Here is a 7,422-nt window from a genome sequence, read left to right as displayed (position 1 = left end):
CACACGCACAAGTGGACACTCACAGCCTCAATGCCCTTCCCACACGAACTGAGCTTAGGGAGACATGTAAATATACGTCATCTTCTGAAAACAAACACGCACACTTCGATCTGGCCCTACAGACACTACACACCCCACCTCCACCAAGTCGCACATACCATCTCCTCCCTAACTGCCCTCATTTACAAATGTAAACACCCCACACAACTATTCTTACATGTGTACACACATCCATAGTTAAGAGAGCACAGACTCCCATGGAGCTCCAAACCCATGGAAAACCCCGTGTCCTCGACTCAAACACCCTCAGATATACACACATATCCCTACAGATGGCAAGGTAACCATTTATAGTCAGAAACAGCCTACACACCTCTGCAAACAGAGGATTCCCAGTAGTCACGGCTTCAGTCATGCACACACATAGGCACATCCTAACAGACACAGGCAGACAAGGGTATCTTCCCTCCAGTGTAATACTAAAGACTCACACCTGCATCCTCGAAAGAGACAAATATCTGTTTTTTTACAGACACCAAGGTACACGGAAATGGCCCAGCCTCAGCCAATGGCATTTCCCACCCGCTGCATTTCCAGCCATTTATTGCTCTCAGATACAGACATTCAGAGTGAAAAGTTTCTCTTGGGACCCTAATCTTTTTTTTAGTATATAAATTTATTTATTTTATTTATTTATTTTTGACTGCGTTGGGTCTTCATTGCTGCACACCAGCTTTCTCTAGTTGCGGCGAGCGGGGGCTACTCATGGTGGTGGCTTCTCTTGTTATGGAGCATGGGCTCTAGGCACGCCTGAGGCATGGTAGTTGTGGCGTGAGAGCTCAATAACTGTGTCTTGCGGGCTCTAGAGCGCAGGCTCAGTAGTTGTGGCACACAGGCTTAGCTGCTCCGGTGCATGTGGGTTCTTCCCAGGCCAGGGATCGAACCTGTGTCCCCTGCATTGGCTGGTGGATTCTTAACCACTGTGCCGCCAGGGAAGTCCCTGGACCCTAATCTTTTCTACTAAGAGCACAGTTGCAATGTGAAAGCTGGTGCATATGCAAACACATACACACACATACACACGCACCCTCATACATCCACGTGACCACAGACGAACAACATCCTCTTCCTCAAATATCTTTTTTGAACATAATGAACCCAGCAGCCACTCCTTGGAACTTTACTCCAGGACAGGCTTCACATTTTACAATCATGACTTTATTATCTTTTTCACAATAACCCAATGAGGTAGTGTCTCTTCTTGTACCCATTTTACTGATGAAGAAACTGAGGTTCAGAGAGATCATGTGATACATCCAAGATGGTGCCACATGGCTAATAATTGTCAGGTCCAAGAGCTCAAAACCAGATTCATCTGACATCAGAGTTTATGCTCTTGATTTCTAGGCTACATACATGACCATGTCCACTCTATGCATACACACAGACACACGTGTGCCCCCCCCCACAGACACATTTTCCATATTATCCGTCAAAAGACCTGGATATGACTCCTGGCCTCATCATTTAAGGACTAAGCTTGCTTTGTCATCTTCAAAATGGAAATAATGGTCGGGCGACTTTATCTCCTTGTTCTCCTCCCCTCTGGGTAGCTGGGGGAAGCGGGAGGTCATTGAACATTATATGAAGCTGCACATATGTCAGATGTGTGAGTGCAGAAAGACTCCAGGAAAGAAGAGGCCATGAGGATGGTACTGGCTTTGCAGGCAAGAGGTGCGGAGGAGGCTTGAGCTAAAACGAAAGGGCAGATGAAATATGGGTGCATTCATGGGAGAGAAGAAAGTATTCCAGGTAGAGAGATGACGGCCAAGATTCAGAGGCTAGACAAACAAGCTGTTGTTGTCCTATGAGAAAGAACGTGAAGGATTCGCTCCCTAAGTGGTGGTGGTGGTAATGATAATAATAATAATAATAAAACTACTGTTTATTGAGCACTTATGTGCCAAGCACTGTTTTACATGCATTATCCTCTTGACCTCTTGCAATAACTCTGCATGGAGGTTATATTATTATACTTATTTCATAGTTGAGGAAACAAGCTTACAGAAGCCTCATTTCAAGCTCTAGCACTCAGACTCCAGAACCCAAACTCTTACCTACTATGCAATTCTGCTCCTGAATTCTGATATGGCACTCAGAAAATCAAAACTAGAATAACAGGCATTAAACTCAGTAGGGAAGCACAAATACCCTGGAGTCGGACTGCCATGGTGCCAGTCTTGACATTGCCCCTTACTACCTGGAGGACCCTGGACAAGTTATTCAGCCACTCTTCAGCCTCAGTCTTCTCATCTGTAAAGTGGGAATGATAGCAGAGTGCACTTGTTATGCTTGTGAAAATTAAGCAAATGATTCATGTAGAAGGGCTCAGAACCGTGCGTAGCACACAGAAAGCAACCAATAAATATTAGCCATTGTTACTATGGACTGGCTGCCTTTTCCAGTTGTTATTCTAGTAGGTGCCACATCAAAGAAAATTTTTATGGAGGAAGGCAGGGCATAAGTCAACCAAAGAATCAAATATTCTCCTGAATAACTGCAGAACCATTATTCCAACCCAGGGCTTGCCTGACTTCAAAGAGGACAGAAGTGAAATTGATCTGAAAGAGAAATCTCTTCCAGCAACTCCAGACTCCAGCAGGAAAGAGAGTCCGGATAGGAGTGATCTTGGCAAAATCAGGATTAGCAAATTCAGTACATTCTATCAGAATCCTGGGGTTCTTCCTATGGGAGACTGCGGGCAGGTCACTTAGCTTCTCTGAGCCTCAGTTTCCTTACTTGCAAAAAGGGAATAACAGTACTTCCCTCTCAGGATTGTGGTAACAATTAGCCGTATATTAAAAACTAATATTTTAAAAGTGTTGCCTCTGCTTCTGGTACAGTATAAGCACCTTCCGTGTATAACGCCATCAGTAGTCCACATATATAATGTCATCAGCATCCTACATGTACGACGTCCTGAGCGCCCTGCATGTGTAATGTCTTCTGGTTCTCACCTCAGTCTTTCTCCTGGTCATTAAATAGGATGCGGTCATCCCATCCCCTGGGGTGAGTTTTGCAATCCTCCTTCACCTGAGTCACAGTCCAAGATTTGGGTTTAAAAAGAGGCTTCATTAGTAACTGGTGAATTCTGTGGGAGCGCCCCCAGCAGCGGTTCCGCCCCACCGGGGAGTAATTCTAGGAAGGTAATGTGAGCTGGGGGAGGCTGGAGACCCAACTTCACATTTATTTACTGTGACAGCTAAATTGGTGAGCACGGGGGGACATCAGATGAAAGGCATTTCAGAGTAAATACTAAATACAATATTTAAACATACAGGTTGTGACAAATGGGAGGAGGTGACAGGAGAAGACACGGGCAGCGCTCCCCTCCCTGGCTCAGGACCCAGTCCTCACCTGTCACCTTCCTGAGCACTTCCTGTTTGAGTAGAGGAAAGAGCACAGGATGCAGTACGGACCACATGACCCTAGGCAAGCAATTGACCTCTCCTGGCCTCGGCGTCCTCATCGGTAAAATGTGTGTGTGTTATTTGAATCAGATGATGGTGGAAGTGATGGAGAGACCACTAGCCTTGGAGTCAGATAGACCTGAGGTCAAATCCCAGCCGAGCCACTTCCTGGCTGGGTGAACTTGGACTAGTCACTTATCAGCTTCCTAAACTATGGGGATAATAACCTCAGAGGTTACATGAGATAATCAGTGTGCGAGGGCTTTTAGACTTCAAAGTATATTGCAAATGTGAGCAGCTGTGATCACAAAGTTGTTCAGTCCTCTTTCAGTTCTGATGTCCACTGTGTAAATTCAAGTCAGCAGACATTTATGAAGCACTGACTCTGCGCCAGGCTCCAGACGAAGCACAGGGAACAGTACACCATGAGGAGCCCCGTCTACAGGGCGAGAAGAGAGCCAGCATTTGCAGTGTAGCAGGACAGGTGCTACACAGTGGGGAGCACAGGTGCTAGAGAAGCAAGGAGGAGGGGCATTGAAACTGGCTCATGGGGTAGGGATTAGAAAAGTCGTCCTAGAGGGGGTGACCTTTCAGTGCAGTCCTAAGGGATGAGTAAGTCTGAGGCAGGCTAGGACTGGGAGGGGTTGGATCAGGATGGAGGGTGGGTGCCCAGTCAGTGGTTTGCTGCGGCAATGTTGGGAGATGAGCTTGGGGAGGTGGCTAGGAGCCAGATCGGGGAGGGCTGAGCGCTGAGCGGAGGAGCTGGGATTCCTCTTGAAAGCTATGGGTCTACGAGTCAACAGTTGTACAGGAAGCAGCATCCTGTCCCTGCAGACGCAGCATGGTGCAGTGGTTAGGGAATCTGGGTTTGGAGCCGGGTCGCCTAACACCTGAGTCTATTACACACTGGCTGCAGGACCTAAGGTGGGTGACAAACTCCATGAGCCTGAGTTTCCTCAACCACAAAATAGGCCTTAACAGAGAACTGATCTACAAGTGCTGTGATGATTCCAAGAGAGCAAGACGAATCTCTGAGTTGAGAGGTTGGCACTGGCCTGGCATCCAGTAAGCACTCAGTCACCGAGTGCCATAGTCATTGTAAGAAGAGGGTGTAATGGGGCACAGGAGGCTCTAGCTAACTGGGGTGTCCTCAAGGGGCTAGATGTCCCCTCCTCAGAGAATTCTGCCCTGGCCACACTGTTTGAAATGAATCTCTCTTATTAATCTTTTTCCAGCAGAGGGTAGATGAGGCTTAAGTGTAGGCTAGCCTGGGATAAGTCTTGTATAGCCTGCTAAGGCATTTCAACTTCAAAATATCAACTGTGAAGGGCCACGGTCAAACTGTGGCCTTGGAAAGATGACTTAAGCAGTGGCTTGAGGATAGATTTGAAGGGGATGAGTCCTTCCCTGAGTCCTGAAGATACTGCAATAATCTAAGGGAGAGGTGATGAGGCAGCTTCAGGGACAAGGATGGAAAAAGGGCATATAATGCAAAGTTAATTATTATGTGTCACTTTATTATGTTATACATGATCATATATTATATACATTTATAACTATACATATAACAATAACACATCCAGTTTCCTAATCTTTATATATTTAAGCTGTATATGATATTCCATAGGATCATATATAAAATATTGATGTAATATATGATTCTATATAACATCATATATAATTTTAATATATAAAGTTGACTATTTAGGAGACTGGATTTGGGGAGTGAGGGAAAGGAAAATGTCAAAGAAAACTCACAGGTTTCTAATTTTTAATTTATTTTTAATAAACATTATGTTGTTCCCAAACACAAGGAACACAGGAGTAATTGGGGAGCGGCAAGGGGGAGTAACGAGCTCGGTTTTGGTTCGGGTACCAGGGGAATATTCAGGTGGAGGTGCCCAGGAGTGAACTGGACAGATAGGTCTGTAGCTCAGAAGAGAGGCTGGGACTAGCTCAGAAGAGAGAAAGGAACTTCAGAGACATCAGTGCAGGGATGGCAGTTGAAGTCAAAGGAGTTGAAAATTTCCAGCATCCAGGATTAACTCCACATACAGAAGAGAGTTGACTGGTGTACTTTCCGAGTTCACGGGGAAGCAGCTTGTCCTCAAGCTCGTCTATTTTCAGTGAGAATCATTTTTTAAATTATAAATAAATAAATAAATATATAGATAGAGTGATGAGTCCTAAAGCAGAACCAGGCACTTAAGAAGCAGAAAGGCAGTGAACTTCCTTGGAGGGGGTGTGAGGATGGGTAGGGAGGTGTCTGATAGACAAATGGGGTCGAGGTGCACGGAAGAGACTTTGCAGGTAGAAGGAACATCTTGTACAAGGACACGGGGAACTGGGAAGTTGCATGGTGTTGGGGTGTACAATTCTCTGGTTAGGGGGAGAATGTACATTGGGGCACACTGCAGAAGGCCTCATACTCCTGGCTTATCCTGTGGGTAGAGGTATTCAGAAGTCTCTTAACTCCTCTTATGCTTAGCTCTCATGATCACTTCATTGGGCTTTGTTCTCCCTCTGACACTCTTCTTAAACCTTTTTGCCTGGCTAGTGTTTAAACACCCTTCAGCGCTCAGCTCACCTGCTGCTTCCCCTGGGAAGTCATCTCTGCTCTCACCTCTCTTTCCGGCTTGGTTAAGGGCCCACCTTCTGCGCTCCTGCAGCTCCCAAATCTTCCCTTTATCAAGGCACACGATAGTGCACAGGGACCATGCCTCATTTTTACACCTTCCACGCCTGCCCTGTGTAGATGTTTGAGGAATGAACCACTTTCCTTTTGCTGAGGTCGCTGGCCAGAATTTTTTAATGGGGAGAGGCCTGTTTTCAGCGAAGGTAAACTTAATTTTGTTTTTTAAGGTTAAATTTTAGATTCTATTTCTACCTTAGAAAGGTCACAGGGCATATCAAAAATAAAATGCCATTCTGTATAATCAGAAATCCTCGCCAAGTAAGACCGAAAGCAGAGGAAGGAAGATGCAGCCCCGTGTCCTGGGAGAAATTCTGAGAGGTCTGTTTTTTTTTAACTTGGGATTCAAGTCTCTCTCCAGAGACCATTAAGGAGAGCCTGCCTGAGAACGAAACTAACCCGGAGGAAAACACAATCAAGAGATAGACAGATTCCTGACCATATCATTCGAACACCTGGTCTTTTTAGTTCCCTGAGCCAATAAATTTCCTACCAGAAGGTAGCTGGGGTAGGGTTTTTGTCACTTGAACTGAGTCCTGACTAACCTGCTTGCACAGCTGGGGCTAGAACACCAAAGCTCTTTGCGTCTTGTTTCCTCCTGCACAGCGAGGGAATTTAGCCTGCACTTGTATAGTTTTTTTCAGTAGTGATGCTACTAGACTTGGACAGCCAGTTAGGGGGCCAGAGATGTGATAAGGAACTGACACCATTCTCCCGCCTCTGTGCTGCTTTTATTCTCTGCTTTTAACACCGGAACTGTTGACACTGCAAAGGTTTAGAAAGACATTTCCACAAATGGAATATACTTTAGAGCAGCGGTTGGCAAATATTTTCCATGAAGGGCCAGATGGTAAATATTTCAGGCTCTGCGAGCCATACAGTCTTTGTTGCACTAAACTCTGTAACTGTAGTGGGAAAATAGCCATGGACAATATGTAAATGAACGGACATGGCTATGTTCCAATACAACTTGTGGATACTGAAATTCAAAATTCATCTAATTTTCATATGTCACAGAATAGCATGCTTGACTTTTTCCTCAACCATTTAAAAACGTAAAACCCATTCTTAGCTCTGTGGGCTGTATGAAGAGGACACAGGCCAGTTTGCTGATGCAACGAACACCGGACTAGGATTAGACCTAACGTTCTTCCATTAACTACATGATCCTGGCCAAGTCACTTTGTCTCTCTGGGTTTGTGTTTTTTCCATCTGGACGGTGAGGGGGCTACCTGGGATGGCCTTTCAAGGTCCTTCAGT

Source organism: Globicephala melas, chromosome 6 (assembly GCF_963455315.2).
Source record: "Globicephala melas chromosome 6, mGloMel1.2, whole genome shotgun sequence".
NCBI lineage: Eukaryota > Metazoa > Chordata > Mammalia > Artiodactyla > Delphinidae > Globicephala > Globicephala melas.
Note: the sequence above shows the minus strand (reverse complement) of the source record.